Raw genomic sequence first — 19,497 nt, 5'->3', positions numbered from 1 at the left:
TTTTTTAATATTTAAAATTTTCCATACTGTTTTTCACAGTGGCTGCACCAATTTGCATTCCCTCCAATAGTGTGCAAAGGTTTCTTTTTGTCCACATCTTTACCAAAACTTGTTATTTCTTGTGTTTTTGATTTTAGATTTCTGACAGGTATAAGGTGACATCTCATTGTAGTTTTGATTTGCATTTCCCTGATAATTAATAATGAACATCTTTTCATGTGTCTGTTGGCCATCTGTGTGTCTTCTTTCTGTTCAGATCCCCTGCTCATTTTTAATCAGATTATCTGTGGTTTTTTGGTGTTGGGTTATATAAGTTCTTTATATATTTTACATGTTAACACCTATCAGATATATCATTTGCAAATATCTTTTCCCATTTTGACATGATACTATATATAGAAAACCCTAAAGACTTCACCGAAAAGCTATTAGATCTGATAAAGGAATTCAGTAAAATCTTGGGATACAAAATTAATATACAGAAGTCTCTTGATGTCTATATACTAATAATGAAGTATCAGAAAAGGAAGTTGAGAAAATAATCTCATTTACAATTGTACCAAAAATAATAAAATACCTAAGGATAAACTAAAGAGGTGAAAGATCTATATTCTGAAAACCATAACATGTTGATGGAAGAAATTGAAAAGATGACACAAACAAATGGAAAAATATTCCATGCTCATGGATTGGAAGAACTAATATTGTTAAAATATCCATACTACCCAAAGCAGTCTACAGACTTAATGCAATCCTTATCAAAATACCAGCAACATTTTTTCACAGAACTAGAACAAATAATCCTAAAATTTGTACGGAACCACAAAATGCCCTGTATAGCAAAAGCAATCTTAAAAAAGAATAAAGCTGAAGATATCACAATCCCAGATTTTAAGATATATTCCAAAGCTGTGGTAATCAAAACAATATGTCACTGGCAAAAAAATAGACACATAGATCAATGGAACAGAATAGAGAGCACAGAAATATAATCATCCTTATATAGTCAACTAATCTATGACAGAAGAAACAAAAATATACAATGGGAAAAAGATGGATCTTCAACCAGTGGTGCTGGGAAAACTGGACAGCAACATATAGAAAAATGAAACTGGACCACTTATACCAGAGAAAAGAATAAACTCAAAATGGCTCAAAGACCTAAATGTGAGACCTGAAACTATAAAACTCCTAGAAAAAAAGATATATGGTAATCTGTTGGGCATTGACCATAGAAACATTTTTCTATATACATGTCTTCAGTAAAAGGAAACAAAAGCAAAATTAAATGATTGAGACTACCCCAAAATAAAAAGCTTTTGCACAGTGAAGGAAGCCAAAAAAAGGAAGCCTACTGAATGGGAGAAGATATTTATAAATCATTTTTTCTTTATTAAGTTTTCAATGCTATTGTAGTTGCTTCTAAATTAAAATGATGTTTATCATTCTTTAAAGGTATATTTCCCCTGTGTTTTCTGAAATCCAATATTAACATGTAAAACACATTTTTTTTTATTGCAGTAGAGAAACACTGTTCTTAAAATGTGGTACAATCTTATGTTTCCTGGATGCAGATGGACAGAATATATGAAAAATATCAGCAATAATTACAGCTGAAGTTTTGACACTGAGCATGCATGATAGTCATTTGAGGGGCAAATCTAAATTAAAATTTCTAGTAAGATAAAGGTGAGCTTTCCTAAGCAAATGAGTTAATAAAAAAACACTGGCTTCTTCCATAATATTGATATGATGGCCAATTAGTAAGATATATTTTCTTTGAGTTCTTGTGAGACTTTGTAGTTCAGTATCCTAACATGCTAATGGAACAGTAGAAATAGAATATATCTCATTTGACTCTGCATAGCACAATGTATAAAGGACCCTCCATCCCTAATATTCAATTTAATGGTAGGAATACATACTTTTTTGTTCTGTTCATACAGATCCAAATACTGTTCAGTTATTACCAGTTATTTTGTGCTTGGAATTGGTACATTTGTGTTGAGAATATATGCTATCAGTTAGAATTATAAAGGTAAATTGGTCAAAGGTATTAAAGACATAATATAATCAGTACATGTTCAACATATATTTAATACATATGTATTAAGCATTGCCTATATAATGTGTACATGAAGGAAGAAAATTACCAGGTTAGGTTACCCAAAGTATTAGCTTCAAGTTAGAGATGGTTTTAGGTCATATGTTGAACTGATATTAAAATACAATTAATCATACAATGGGCAAGCTCTTTTCCTTTGTCTCTCATCTTCTGGTTATCATCAAAGAGAATGTTTCAGTTTGATGCCTTTCTATCTTCATTTCCTGTTTAGTATTGGCAAATATATATATATATATATATATATATATATATTTGTATGTATATATATATATGTATGTATATATATATTTGTATGTATATATATATTTGTATGTATATATATGTTTATATACTCCTATATATTTATATATGAATATAATTTTATGTATAATACATGTGTATGTGTGCATACTATTTTAATGAAAGCAGCAGCATCAGTCTAAGAGCTTGAGGTAGACAAAAATGTCACTCCAATTTAATAATGGGATTTTTTTTGGTCATTTTTATTTTGGACTTTCTAATTAAAGTAAGAGATAGGATTTTCCTTTAAGATAAATTGATTTAGGCTAAAAAGCAAAACTTCGAAGGTAAAGGAACATTAACCAAGCAGGTGATACACCAGTATGGTAAAACTTGTGGATTGTCACACAAATGGGTAAAGTTGGCAAGTACTGGAAATTTGTATCCTTTGGTCTGGTAGATAATCATTTGGGTTATTTTGCATTGGACAGACTTCCTGAATATTCCTTTCATTATACCTCTATTCTTTTTTTTAAATGTTTCTTTATTTTTGAGAGAGAGAGAGTGTGCGCAAACAAGTGCATGCAAGTGGTAGAGGGGCAGAGGAGGAGGGGGTCAGAAAATCTGAAGCAGGCTTTGTGCTGACAGCAGACAGTCTGATGTAGGCCATGAGATCATGACTTGAACTGAAATTGGACACTTAAGCAGTTAAGCCACCTAGGTGCCCCTATACTTCTAAGTGGTGTTTTATACTACTGCTTATATAGGAACAGTGATTATTACTATCCTGGAAGCCTGCATTATTTTAAGGTTTGTGTGGAAAGACAAAATGAAGAGGAAAAAATTAGGAGCTGGACTTTCGCTCTAATGCATTCTTTATCAAACACGAGAGTAGAATATGCCCCATGGCCTTGTTCTATGATGCACTACCTTATGGTTGTGGGTTTTGCTCCTTTTTTGGGTAAAAATCAGAGGGTACTTTGGGCACTTTCAGAGGGTAGATATGGCAACTTTGGATGATATAAGTTATATTTACAGGTATATATTACTTCAGGTTATGGATGTGCTTCTGAATCAAAAATTGGCAAAAAAAAAAAAAAAAAGGAATCAAGCACTTAACAAATCAAGCCTCCGTAGATACTTAGTGATTGTTTTTTCTGCTCCATAATGTAAGAGAACAATGCTTTTTTAATTTAATCATGAAGAGAATGAATGACCTGCTATGCAAACGTAAGGTATTATTATAATTATATATCACCAGCCTTCCTTTTGTGATGTTGATCATTGTTCTTTCCCCTGCTCCTTAGCCCATAGTTTCTCATATGTGTTCTCTTACATTTATGCTTTCTATTTCCTGATGAATGCAGAAGCTTGACAAGAAGCTATGAGGATATTGGTATTTGGCAGAGGGCCCTCTCCTTTCCCTCTCTTTGCTGGAACTATCTCTTAAGGAACTTCTCCTGGTTTTACTGCCTTGGGCATGGCCCTGTCAACATCATCTGTTCTGTTATTTTGAAGTAAGGGAAGCTAAAGTTTGACAAGAAGAGTCAAGATCTCAGAGGCAAAAACTGAGAGCACTTTTTCCTTTCTTTGAACCTTGTGGCATATGGGTGAAACTTGGGGTAAGTGTAATTTGGAAACATCTCATTCAAATTTCATGATACAGCTAAATTATCATGTTTCCTCTGAAGCCTTTTCTGATCTTCCCGGGAAGATTAATAGATCCTAGACCCTAGATATTGGGTTCTCATTACACTTATATTAAACTTTTCTTATAGTGCATACTACATTGTACCAATTTCCTATGTTTCAGCTTGTCTTTTGCAACTGATTTTCTAAAAACAAGAAATCTGTTTTCTTTATTTCTATCACATCAGCACCCTACTCAGTGTCTGCTACATAATAAGCACTCACATTTTTGGGAATTAAAATGTGGGAAAGAAGGAAGAATAGATGAAAGAAAGGGAGGGGGAAGGGAAGAAAAATGAGTGAATTTTCTTGATCCTTTGGAATGGATGATTTTGTTTTTATCTTCTCTGAGTGTAGAGCTGTAATTTAAACCTAGCTTTTAGGCCAAGAATATTTAACAAGGATATATTACTCTTCCAGATGGCAAGATAATTGTGATAACCATTGGTCAAAAGATATAAAATGTTTCTTCAATATAATCCATTTTGACTCCAGGTTTTCCCTTAGTTTTAAAAATAATCTTTGTTTTTCTTAAGTGCTATGTTTGTGATATGCTAAGCATATATAAGTGGCAGTCTCAAAATGTTTTAATCACTTTGTCTATGGGATTATTTTTGTTTTCTAGCTTCAAAGTGCCAAAAAAAGAAAAAACCCTTATATATATTTATGTATTTAAAAATTTAGACAAATTTTTCTTCTGATTTGATATCTGGGGACTCATCTTACTCTTGTACTGCAATTGAAGTCAAGCAAGTCACTAAGCATTTCTAAGAAAAAATCCTATGTGAATAAGTAGCTTATATTTTTATTTCACTTTTTCCAATTTTAAGCCACTGCACTACACATAATAAGGTATTTCCAGGTCAAGTGTTCCCCTACCGAATTTCTTGCTACAGTTTTTACTGAGATAAAAACTTAATATTTACCCTCTCTCCTCAGGTAGGTGGTTTTCAAACTGAATATGATAAAAAAAGAAGGAAGAGAAAGAGGTAGGGAGAGAGGAAGAGAAGAAGAAAATAGGGAAGGAACTATTTATTTAGGTTTTTACAGCAGAAAACAGGAAATGTTTTAGAGACAAACCTCTGATGTTTGGAAAAAATAATCAGAGTGGGGAAAACCTTACACAAACATAGAAGTCTAAGCAGAATATTTATTTTTCTGCTATGTTCTAAGAACCTTTAAAGAATGGCCCTATTTTTTTCTTATTGTACAACATTCATTCACCATCTTCTATATCCATCACATTTGATGTTTAAAAGTTTTTTTGTTTTCCTCTTATGATTTTAGTACCTTCTCATTAAAGCTGCTTTATCAACACTGAATGATGGTCTTCATCAGAGAGCTAATCATGTATAAAACACTGATATTTCTTTGAAGTCAGGACCATGTATTTTTAATCTTTTTATTTAAGACTTAATAAGGTAGTAGACATATAATATTTGGTGAAAAATGCATAAATGATTGATGTATGAATGACAAAGATCAAATTCAATATAAAACAGCTGCCTAAGTATTTAACTTAGTTAAAAATCATAAATTTTACTATGTGCCTGCCATGAGTTACATACACACTGAATCCAATACTCTAAGTTACATAAAATTAGTAACTTTCTCACTGTAAAAAACATTTTTTAGTATCAGCCACATATTCTATCATGGCATTTTAAGTAATCATCAATTTTGCTTAGTTGATATCATTGTATGTACAATTACTAATAATGCTGTGATTAACCTCACTAATTGTTTTTGGTTTTTTTGTTTTTGTTTTTGTTTTTGACTTGTTCAGTTTGCAGAAACTCAAAAAGGAAAAATATCTTTATGTAAAACTTAGTATCAGGAAAATACAGCATTTTTTCACTGATACTAGCAGAGGCTTCATAATTTTAGTTATATGTGGAGCTTGAAATAATCTCATTTAAGCTTGAAAATTGTTAGTTTTTTAGGCTCTGACTATTGAGGAACGAGATGTCAAGGTGGCCAATTAGGACAATGTGCCAAATTGAAAGTAACATTCAAGACTTTATTCATGTACTGTGATAGAGCAAGCAAGGGCAAGAAGTATCACTGGCTCTTTAGTATTTCATTTCTTTCCATGGATCAGAGATAAGAGTCAGTTGGATTAGGACAGACAGAGTAAACCATCTTATTATCAAGGAGCCCTAAACAAAAGCTTATCGACTTTTTATAGGCTTCTCTGTGTGTGCACATGTATCTGTGAGGGATAGGAGTGGAAATGTACTGAGTTAAAGTGGAGAAAAGTACCTTAACCAAAGCCCTCAATAAGGAGGTTTTTGAATGGAGGTGCCTATGTTAGGAATGAAATATGAATATGAGCATGTCTGGCTGTTCCAAGGATAAGGGATTGAGTCCTTGGCTGCAGTTCCTTCCAGAAAACTGCAATGCACTGGCTGGGCGCCAGCTTTGGTGTGGGAAGGGCAGATTTTTTCAATGCGACTTGAGAGTCAAAGCTTTGCTATCACCCATGGCTTGGCCAGAAAGATTACCCATAGGATTTTGGCCCAGGGCCAGAGTCCTCACTGACTCACCATCTTCCCTTAGCTCTTCAGCACTGAGGATTGTGCTGGGCGTCCACACTAGCCCCTTTCTGTTAGTGTCTCTCTACCTGGAATTCTACAGCACTCTGGCTTATAAATATTATTCATTTCAATACACTTTGTTATCATCTAGATAGTTGATCTCATGATCAATCCCCCTCTGCCTCTGTTAACTTTCATTTCCACTTCTAATCAGTCATGTGCCACAAGTAACAGAATAAAGTATTATCCCTGAGTTCAGTCAATACTGTTCAAAATCAAAATATCCTCACTTGTCATCTGTTGCCTTTCTTCCTCTCATGCACAAAATATTGATATTGATATTTTAGAATATTAGTCTCTTAAATTATTAAATAGTCCCCACATAGTGGCTAACTGGTGCTTTATTTTACCCCCAGCTTAATTACCTGAATTCTGTTACTTCCATTCTATTGACATCCTCCCTTGCTCTGACCCACCCCTTTCTTGGCATTCTAGAACCAAGCCCTACATTATCCTCACAGTTTTCTGTCCTTTGCTCTGCTTCTGGGCTACAGTGTTTGCTGGAACTATCAAACTTGGCTTACTATAAGTTTGCACTGTCCAACCATAACTTGGATGTGAATATTTGCTTGGCAACCCTCTTGTTCATCCCTCATTGTATTTCTGGCTCTCTCTCTTCAGTTGCAGACCCAGGCTTTAGCCTCCCATTACTTATACTTCCCACACCTCTCTTTACAGCTGACAACTTTCTCTATTCCTTTAATGAGATGTGAGGCCTCCAACTACCTTCTAAGTACCTCTTGTATATCTTTATAATTCCCTGTAAGAGAAGAAGAGGTGTTTTTATTTTTCTTTAAAAGTAACACAACATATCTGTAATAATGTATTATAGCATAACAGTAAAGAGCATGGGCTTTTTAGAGGAAAAAAAAGAATTCAGTTACTATATTCATGTCCATATTAAAATCTAATATGATGAAGTAAAAGAGTCTGTATTTGCAGTCAAATCTGAAATAGCCTCAAAAAAGGTGAAAAAGAAGTCAGAATATCCTCATTTGTCAAATATATGGAACAATTGTTTTTAAGACACGTGAATTAGGTTATAAAAGATGACCTAAGAAAGACAAGAAACAAATGTGATAAGCCCTACAATTCCCTAAGCTTAGTGCCTTGAGAGAGATTCCAGGCTATAGCTCAGGGAAGAGGAATTCAGGTAAAAACAGCTAACTCTCTGACTTGAGACAATGAGTCATGAGGTCAAAATAACTGATACATGGTTTGAAAGAGTACCAGAGTGCTACATGAAGACAAAAAAAAATCCTTGAGATTTACAGAAAATCTCTGCCAGGTACTCAGCTGTGTAGTGATCAGTGCATGCCTGTGAATAAGCAGCTTGAGGCTAGAGCGAATAGGGAGCACTGCCTCTGTGCTCTTATAGGGCTGGGAATAGTGCTTCCTCCCACTTGCCTAAAAAGAAACTAAATTACAGAGCATTGGGTAGAATAATCACAAAGATCTTTCTTCAGTTGTGGGGAATAATTAGCCCTAGCTGGGGCACTGCTCAGGACTCACCTATTGAATATAAAAACAAGACCCAAAAGAATACAAACTGTTTCCAAGTAATAAAATTATGTCTTACAATAAAGCTCAAGGATATTTATAAGAATTCAAAGATATCTTACATCCAAAAAGGTGAAATTCACAAAGAATATTGCCCAATTAAATACTACCACTTAGGCAAGAAAGCAAGGAAACATGGCCCACAGTGAGAATAATCAGTAAATTGAAATGGAGTCAGGATAGACACAGATGTTAGAATTAGTAGACAGTGTCATTAAAATAATTAATATAACTATATTACATGAGATCAAAGTTAAGTAGAAATATGGAAGATATAAAAAAGACCAAAGTCAAAATTGATCTAAATTAAGTGAAAAGAGCATCACTGAGATGCTGGGACTTCAAGAAGCCCAATGTGTAAAATCAGAGTCTCTAAAGTGAGGAGTAGGGAAATGAGCCTACAGATCCAAGCTCAATCAATCCCAAAACAAAAACCATGTAGAAAATGAAGCTAAAGTATCTGATGATCAAACTCCTCAAAACTTGCAGTGAAAATAAAATTGTAAAATCACTCAGAACAAAAAAGAGCACATGTTATAGAAGGAAACAAATTAAAGATGACAGCAGAATTCTCCATGAAAACAATGCAAGCAAAATGAAAATACAGCAATACTCTGAAAGTATAGAAGGAAAAAAAAAACCCTGCCAATCTAGAATTCTATACCTAGCAAAAATGTATTTAAAGAGTGAAAGTGAAATAATATGTTTAGACAACAAAAGCTGAAAGAATTCATTACCAGGTGACTCACATTATAAGAAATATTAAAAGAAATTCTTTGGGTAAGACAAAAATGATACAAAACAGAAGTCTGAATCTACATAAATGAATGAAGAACACTGAGAATGGTAAAGTATATGGCAATAATAGCATTAAAGCCAGAAAGGGAGAACAATATTATACTATTCTTAGATTCTTATACTCTGCAGGAAGTCATATATCACTTGGAGGTGTACTTTGACAAGCCAAAGATATATACTATAAACTGTAATGCAACCACTAAACCAAAAAAAAAAAAGTTATATCTAATAGGATAATAAGAGAATTAAAAAGGAATAAAAAATGCTCAGTGACTCCAGAAGACAATTGAAAAGAGGAAAAAGAAACAAGGAGAGGTGAGACAAATAGAAAACAGAGAGATGAACTTAACCATATCAATACTCATATAACATGTAAATGATCTAAATATTCCTATTTGAAGTCATAGATTGTCATATTTGGTTTTTTTAAAAAAGAAAAAGCCAGATTCAACTACATGCTACCTATTAGAAACTCACTTACAATTAAAATGTGCCACAAAAAAACCTCCAGAATAGTTGATTTACCAAATATTTAAGGAAAAAATAATATCAGTTCAATTTAAACTTTTTGGGAAATTAAAAAAGAAGGAATACTTTTAAACCCATTGAGTGAATAAGGCCAGTGCCAATGATAGATGTTATCATTGCCATATATATGGGAAGAGTTATAAAATCTATCTGGGATGATTAGGAAAGCTTAAATTTTCTTCCAGTAAAAGCTTATTGAATTTACATTTCTTTTCATTGTCAACAAAATGATTTACCTTCAAATAATGCCTAGTATCTTTCCTATTAGTACTGTAAGCAATATATTTTAACCAAGAAACTGTCAGCACAGGAATAAATATTAAAATGCATTGTGAACAGAATGTCTGATGTGAATCCATTAAAAATCTATAAAATAATTCTAAAATCTTTATTTACTTTTTGTTTACTGAGAAGCCTTTTAAAGGCTATTGTAAAAATGAAGTAATTTTTCTTGATAAATTTTTGTATATCATTTCTTTAGTGCAAGTTGCTCCAATTATCATTTAGCTAATGAACTCTTCAAATTTCATTTGCATAATTGGTTCCAATTTTGACAAGGAGAATGTATCCTGCTGTGATAAAAGCATCATCGTACTCACCAGTACAGTGATGATTATCTAGTTTGAAATCAGCATGGACACACCACTGAACAGACAGGCAGAAACACTGGCTTGTCATTCCAGGTTTCTAACGCCCTAGCTTTCTTTCTGCTTACAAAGACTGGAATTCAAAACAAGACTGACTATACACAGTGTTAAGTTTACAACTAGCGATGGTGGTGCCTGGGTGGCTCAGTCAGTTAAGCATCTGATTCTTGTAGGCTCAGGTCATGATCTCATGATTGTGAGATCAGGCACCACATCAAGACTCCATGCTGAGCATGAAGTCGGCTTGGGATTCTCTCCCTCTCTCTCTGCCCCACCTCTGTTCATGAGTGTGTAAGTGCATGTGCTCTTTTGCTCTCTCTGAAACAAACAAACACGATTACAACTAGAGATGAAGATTTCACCTGAATGCATCTTCAGATGAATAGAATGCGTCCTGGTAGTGTAAAATGAACTACCTTCTTTTCAGATTTGAGGATATTTTTTATTTTATTATTTATTTAGTGGTGACTCTTAGATCTCTATTTCCATAGCTCTAACTCTGCTCCTGAATTCCATTACCATCCATTAAATTGCCTACTAGACTTCTTACCTGGGTGTCTTGTACTATGCTAACCTCTGTACTAAACACTTTATATACCTTATCTCATCCTTTATAACAGTCTTATAAAGGAAAATTATCATCTTTATTTAGAAAGGAGAAAAAATAAGATCACAAGTACATTCTCAAGGTCACATAGCTAGTAGAGGAAGGACATGAAATTCAAATCAAATAACTGTGAGTCTAAAGCTATTTTATACTGTCTCCAACTTAATTACATTGTAGAATGAATCTGACTTAAAATTGTGCTGCTAGACCAAATAGTGCAAAGATCGATATCCACCTTAAAAAAGAATATTCAACCATCCTATACTCTTTATATTGATGAATAGCACAACATACTTTCAGTAAAACGAATATACAGATGCATTTTCTGCCTTCCTCCAATGCAGTAGTAGAAACCACACCAATCAGTTTGAAAAGGCTGTGCTTGGAGATTTTCCTTAAAAAGAAGTTAGCTGTATTGCATGGACTAAAAAGGTGATTAGGTTAAGCAGATGATCAGGCAAAAATAATCTAAAACTGATCACTATCTTAGACCTGGAGTATATTTAATAATTTTACAGACCCCTACATTACAATATGGTGAATCAGAATGCTTATACAGGAATGAAAAACTGATCCAGATCAACTCTTCTTCTGTATCTTGATCTGTGTTGTGTATACACAACTAGATTCATGTATTATATAAAACTTACAGGTCCATGAAATATCACTGAATTTGACTGTTATAGTAAGGAGTCAAAGGATAAAGCCAAGTTAATATTTATTTCTCATTAACATTATTAAACCCAGTTTCCTTCTTGAATTGCTGTGTGATATGACTAATGTGATATGACAAAATCAGTGATAACAATGTTTCCTATATAACACAGTTAATCACGTTTCAGTAAAGCAACGTTTCACTAATTATTTGTTCATTGATTAGGTAAGTTAATATAAGAGTTTCAACTATTACTAGATTGAAACTAGCCATTATAACAAATTAGAGGAATATGTAAAGTAAAAAATACATTTGAAAAACAATCAAGAACTTACTATAAATCAAAGCTCCAGTTTCATGAGAGTTTGGGGAATCTGACATTTATTAAATGCTGATGATGTGCTGGTATAGTGTGCAAAATGCTTACTATGCTTTTTTACATTTATCCAACAAGGTTTACTGAGTGCCTACTAAGCTGTACACATTGTGTTCCAGACATGTTGCTGGTTAAGAGATCTGTGATAGCAGTGATATTTTGTCCATTTTTCTCCCTTGAAAATAAACTGAACATTGAAGCTTGAGTCGGATTAAACAGTTCATGTCAAAAAATTTGACCTGTGTTTATTTGGTTCCAAGTATATCTTCTCAAATCCTGCACAATGCTGTCTTCTACATTCATAGAAGTTTTCCTTATCAGACATTGAAATCAGGATAAAGAGCATGGTTTCTAGAAGAGGGAAGAAAAAGGATTTGGTTTTAAATTCTGATTACATGAATCATTAACCTTCTAATCACTGGAAAGTCCAGCCTCATAGCCCTATTTCTTAACTGGTATAATGAGTAATAAAACTCCCAACTTAGATGGCTCACAGTGATTATTACATGAAACAGTATATGTAAAGCTGTGGCATATTATCTTGTACTGAGGGAAAAAGGCATTTGTTGTATTATTTTAGATGATTGGTGCCGTCTTCATTCTTTTCTCAGCATATAGCATGATGTCTTTTATGTTGTAGACACAAGAAATGCCTGTAGACTGAATAATTAATAAATGAGTGAATCAATGCATATAAGGCATCCAAAAGGCCATGTGCCTCCCATGATAGTTTGCTCATTCAAATAGTAAAGATATGCTCCCACATTGTCAGTGTTCTTTCTTGCCTGTTTTTTCTGAATGATTCCTACTATGAGATAATTAATATTCCTTTACCTTTTATTTATAATGGTATGTCATGTCAGAGCATTTAGCAGGAGCTGAGTAAATACAAATCACACCCAAACTAGGACAAGAGAGAATGATACATTAATCTAGAGTAAAAAATCTCTCTTACTAAATCAAGATTAACAGAGATGTTTAAATGGACTCTGATTTTAGCTAGAACAAATAATCCTAAAATTTGATTGGAACCACAAAAGACCCGAATAGCCAAAGCAACCTTAAAAGCCAAAAGCAAAGCTGGAGGCATCACAATTCCAGACTTCAAGTTATATTACAAAACTTTAGTGATCAAAATAGTATGGTACTGGCACAAAAATAGACACAAGCTCAGTGGAACAGAATAGAAAGCCCAGAAATGAACCCACAACTATATGGCCAATTAATCTTCAACAAAGTGGGAAAGAATAGCCAATGGGAAAAAGACAGTGTCTTCCACAAATGGTGTTGGGAAAACTGGAAGCAACATGCAAAAGAATGAAACTGGACCACTTTCTTACATCATACATGAAGATAAATGCAAAGTGGATTAAAGACCTAAATATGAGGCCTGAAGCCATAAATACCCTAGAACAGAACACAGGCAGTAACTTCTTTGACATCAGCCATAGCAACTTCTTTCCAGATATGTCTCCTGAGGCAAGGAAAACAAAAGCAAAATTAAACTATTGGGACTTCATTAAAATAAAAAGCTTCTACACATTGAAGGAAACAATCGGTAAAACTAAAAGGCAGCCTACAGAATGGGAGAAAGTATTTGCAAATGACATACCAGATAAAGGGTTAGTATTCAAAATATAAAAAAAAATAACTTTTAAAACTCAATACCTCAAAAAATAATAATCCAATTTTAAAAATGGACAGACAACATAGATTATTTTTTCCAAAGAAGACATGCAGTGGGCCAACAGATACATGAAAAGATGCTCAACATCACTCATCATCAGGGGAATACAAATCAAAATTACAATGAGATACCACCTCACACCTGTCAGAATGGCTAAAATTACCAACATAAGAAACCAGAGGTGTTAGCGAGAATGTGGAGAAAGGGGAACCCTCTTGTACTGTTGATGGGAATGCAAACTGGTGCAGCCACTTTGGAAAAGAGCATAGAGATTCTTCAAAAAGTTAAAAGTAAAACTACCCTGTGATCCAGCAATTTTGTTACTAAGTATTTACCCAAAGAATACGACAATACTAATTCAAAGGGATACATGCATCCCAATATTTATAGCAGTATTATTTACAATAGCCACACTATGGACACAGCCCCAGTGTCCATCAACAGCTGAATGGATAAAGAACATATAGTATGTATGTATTTATGTATGTATGTACGTATGTGTGTGTATGTGACTCAGCCATAAAAAACAATGAGACCTTGTCATTTACAACAACATGGATGGAGCTAGAGAGTATTTTTAAATTTATTTACTTTGAGAAAGAGAAAGAGAGAGATTACAAGCAGAAGAGGGGCAGAGAGAGAAGGCGACAGAGGATCTGAAGCAAGTGCTGTGCAGACAGGAAACTCATGAACCATGAGATCATAACCTGAGTTGAAATTAAGAGTCACTTAGCTAATTGAGCCACCCAGGCACCCCTAGACCTAGAGAATATCATGCTGAGTGACATAAAGGAGTCAGAGAACGACAAATAACATGAAATATGTTCATGAATATGAAATATGAAATAATATTTCACTCATATGTGGAATTTAAGAAACAAAACAAATGACCTTGGGGATGGGGGGAAGAGAGGGAGGCAAACCAAGAAACACACTCTTATGTATAGAGAACAAATTGATGATTTCCAGAAGGGAGGTGAATAGGGGGATGGGTTAAATATGTGGTGGGATTAAGGAGTACACTTGTTGTAATGAGCACAGGGTGATGTATAGAAGTGTTAAATCACTATATTGTATGCCTGAAACCAGTATAGCACTGTATGTTAAGTAAGTGGAATTTAAATAAAAACTTTTAAAAATCAGCTCTGATTTTATAAAATAATCCATACAAAAGCATACTTAAATTTTTTTTCAGTTCTTCTTAAGTCAATCTATAGATTCAATGCAATCCTAAACAAAATCTCTGCAGGTATTTTGTAGATATCAACAAACTGATTCTGAAGTTTATATGAAGAGTCAAATCCAAAATAGTTATGTCTGTAGTGAAGCAGAAGAACAAAGTTGAAAGATGGACACTACTAAACTTTAAGACTCATTATAAAGCTGCAGTAATCAAGTCAATGCAGTATTGGTGAAAGAATAGACAAATATACCAATGGAACAGAATAGAGAGCCTAGAAATAGACCTACTTAAATATAGTCAACTGATCTTTAACAAAGGAGCAGAGGCAATAGAATGGAACAAAGATAGTCTTTTCAACAAATGGTGCTAGAACACCTGGACATCATGCAAAAAAAAAAAAAAAAATCTAGACAGAGAACTTACACCTTTCAAGAAAACACACTCAAAATGGATCACAGACCTAAATATAAACTACCAAACTATAAAACATCTAGAAGATAACAGAGAAGAAAACCTAAATGATCTTGGGTATGATGATGCTTTTTTAGATACAACACCAAAAGCATGATGCTTAAAAAAATAATTGATAAGCTGTGCTTAAAACTTTCCATGCTGTGAAACTGAAACTTAAAAACTTCTGTTTTAAATGAAACTTAAAACTTTCCGTGCTGTGAAAGGCACTGTCAAGGAAATTAGAAGGCAAGCCACAGACTGGGAGAAAATATTTGCAAAAGACATATCTGATAGAGGACTGTTATTCACAATATAGATAGAACTCTTAAAATTCAACAATAAGAAAACATAAACCTAATTTTTAAAAATGGACAAAAGATCTTAAGAGATTCCTCACTAAGGAAGATATACAGATGGCAAATAAGCATATGAAAACGTGCTCTGCATCATGTGTCACCAGGGAAATGCAAATGAAAACAACAATGAAATACCACTATAGACCTATTGAAATGGACAAAATCTGGAACACTCATAACACCAAATGCTGATGAGGATGTGAAGCAATAGAACTCTTCTTGATTGCTGGTGGGCATATAAAATGCTATCGCCATTTTGGAAGACAGTTTGGCAGCTTCTTCCAAAACTAAATATACTCTTACCATAAGATGCAGCAGTCATATTCCTTGGTATTTACTTTACCCAAAGAAATTGAAACCTTATCTCCACATAAAAACCTAAACATAGATTTTCATGACAGATTAATTTATAATTGCCAGAACTTGGAAACAACCAAGATGTCCTTCAGTAGGTGAACAGACAAATAATCTTTGCTATATTCAGGCAATGGAATATTATTTAGTGCTAAAAGAAATGAGATATCAAGTCATGAAAATACATGGAGAAAACATAAATGCTTATTACTAAGTGAACTAAGCCAATCTGAGAAGGCTACATAAATATATGATTGCACCTATGTGACATTCTGGAAAAGACAAAATTTTGGAGATAGTAAAAAGATAAATGATTGCCAGATGTTGAGGGAGAAGGGGAAGATGAATAAGTAGATCATAGGGGATATTTTAAAGCAGTGAAATATACTCTATATGATACCATAATAATGAAATGCATGTCATTATACATTTGTCCAAACCCATAGAATATACAACAGCAAGAGAGAACTTAAAGGTAAACTATAGACTTTGGGATTCTAATGTGTCAATAAAGGTTCATCAGTTGTGACAAATGTACCACTATGGTATCAGATGTTGATAATTGGGGGAAGCTATGCATGTGTTGGGGCAGGGATTATATAGGAAATCTCCATATCTCCCCTCAACATTGCTGCAAACCTAAAACTGCTTTTAAAAATACTCTTAATTTTTTTAATAAAAAGAAAACTTTCAACAAATAAACATATTCTGTTCTTGGAATAGATATTCTAACCCATAGGTAAAACAAATTTGCTTTATAGACAGGTATGATACAAAAGAAGTATTCAGATAAATACAGAATTATTTTAATACAAATAGGCACAAAATTATGCATGGAGGAATTGAAATAGAAAAAATACTATTATTTTAGGAAATGGGTATTGAAGTTCTAGTGACATATTATTGGGAAGTATTTGTATATAACCTTTTCTATAAACCTACAAGACTAATTTTACTTTAGAGCCTATGGAACCTACAATGTTATTTTACACTGCTAACATACTATGTACAGGTTTTTCAGAATTAAAAAGAAAAGTTTAAGATATCTAATTTATGTTTTGTTGATCTTTTTACAAGGCTTGACAAGTCATGGTAGATTAGATTGTTGTGCAAAATATGTACTGACCTTTCTTCATCTCCATGGCATATATGTACTGACCTTTTACTTTAGGCTCTGCCATTTGACTTTCTTTGGCCAATAAAATTTGGATAGAAGCAATGCTATACCAGTTCCATACCTATGGTTTAAGACTAGGATTACCAGATTTAGCAAGTAAACTACAGGATGTTCAGTTAAATTTGAAATTCAAATAAATAATAACTATATCTTAGATAAATATGTCCCAAATATTTTATATAAGCATGCCCCAAATGTTTTATGCCCCATATATTTTCTTATGCTGAAAGTGCTTGTTGTTTTTCTGAATTTTGAATCTAACTAGACATCCTATATTTTATCTGGCAACTGTTTTTAAGAGCCATTGAATATTTTCACTTGTCCTCTTTCCAGTGCCATAAGAAGAATACATCCTGGCTAGCCAGCTGGTTCCAGGGAGATGAGAAGTTTGTGGATTAGTCTGAGAGTTAACCTACAGATTAGAGCTGCTTAGATGAAACTCATCAAATCAGCTCATCTACCTACTCATTCAAACTGTAGATATGTAGGCAAAATAAAAATGCTTATTGTTATTTGTCACTGAAATGTTTGTGGTTATTACATAATGATAGTAGACACATATACAAGTTTTCAGAAAATAAAGAGAGTAAAGAGAACATTTGTATCATTTTCCCACAGAATTAGTCACTTCAATGGCTTTTTCTACATTGATCAAAGTTTTCATGTATATATACTCTTTAGTAGATATTTTAAGTTTATACCCAGGTAAAATTTGTCCATTCAGTAACACAGAATAGTATACCATCTCTGTGGCAATTTCAAATTATCATTGCTTGACTACTGTACCTGAATCTGTTTTCACATCATGCCTTTCTCCTGTCCTTACCCATTTTCTATCACACATAGACCAACTGTTCACACTGAGAAGTCTCATTCATTTATCACTAAACTCAATGAATATTTACTTATATCTTGTTAATTATTTGTTACTGCCTAACAAATTATTTGAAAATTTAGTAGCTTAAAAATCATCATATCACAATATCTGTGGATCAGAAATCTGGAAACGGCTTAACAAAGTCCTTTGCTTCAGGATCTCTCATAAGCTATAATCAATGTTTGCTAAAGTATTTTCACCAAAACACTCAACTGGAGCAGGATTCTGCTTCCAGGGTTATTCACATAGCTGCTGATAGGATTCAGTTCCTCATGTGCTGTTAGACTAAGACTCTCACATTTCCAGAGGCCTCCCTAAGTTCCTTGCCAGATAGGCCCATCAAACATTCCACTTCACTTCATCAAGATATGTAAGCCAAGAAAGCAATGGAAAGACAGAAGACTGGCAAGATGGAAGTCAAAGTGTTTTATATCCTGATCATAGAAGTGTCATTATATCATTTTTGCCATATTCTCTTCATTAGAAGCAAGTTGTTAGGTCCAGCTCCATCTCAGTGGAAGGATATTATGCAAGTATGTGACTGACTACTGGGAAGTAGGGGTGACTGGGAGTTGTGGTAGGCTAAAAAATGTCCCCCTGAAAGTTATCCATATCCTAATCCCTAGAACATGTGAATTATCTTACATGGCAAAATAAGAGTCGTGGTTGTGATTAAGTCAGGATTTGGAGATGGAGAGATTATCCATCTCTGGGTAAATAACCTGGGTAGACTCTAAAAACAATGCATATATCCTTATAAAAGGGAACCCCAGGGAGATTTTATACATAGATGGTAAAAGGAGATATGAACATGAGACAGGGGCCTCAAAGATTTGAAGATTTAGAAGATTTTGGCCATGAAGCCTGGGGTGATGTGGCTATAGGCCAAGAACTGTCAACAGCCAACAAGAGGAAGAAGTATAGCACTGTTGACACTTTGATTTTGGCCCAGTGATACTGATTTTAGACTTCTGGCCTTCAGACCATGAAATAATAGCTTTCTGTTGTTTTAAGCCATACAAAGTCATACTTAAACTAGCCTAAACAAGAAATATTGGTATTAATTTACATAAATGAAGCTCATATGTTGAATTAATATCAATTATTATCCACAGATGGGACTCAAATAATGTCATATGTCTTTCTTCATTATTATTTTTGTACTTAGGCAGAATAAGAATTATTGCCAAAATGTGGTAGAAAGATGATTAACGGTAACTCCTGCATTGTATAATATTCTGTCATAAATCTGAGTAGAAAGAGTAATTCTTTCTTTTCAAGACACCCCCGTAAACTCCAAGAGCATTTTTCATTCGTTATGATGGGGTCATATGTCATCTATGAAACCAATCTTTGTGTTTAGAGGTATATGATGGTCTTATTTTTCTGGATGGTGTATATCACACTTAGGGTGAAGTTAGCTTCACCTAACTCATGGATTAAAATGAGTGATTTCTTAACAAAAAAGAAACTAATTAGAAAGAGGATGAATAGGTGAAAAACAAAAAGAAAAAAAAGGAATTTCATACTTTATTCAGTACCAGTGAGAAGTGAAGATAAAAAACAATCAATATTGTGTTTTAAGGAATTTAGAGTCTCATGTTGAGTG

Source organism: Crocuta crocuta, unplaced genomic scaffold (genome assembly GCF_008692635.1).
Source record: "Crocuta crocuta isolate KB4526 unplaced genomic scaffold, BGI_CrCroc_1.0 scaffold17, whole genome shotgun sequence".
Classification (NCBI taxonomy): domain Eukaryota; kingdom Metazoa; phylum Chordata; class Mammalia; order Carnivora; family Hyaenidae; genus Crocuta; species Crocuta crocuta.
This window is presented reverse-complemented; position numbering follows the sequence as displayed.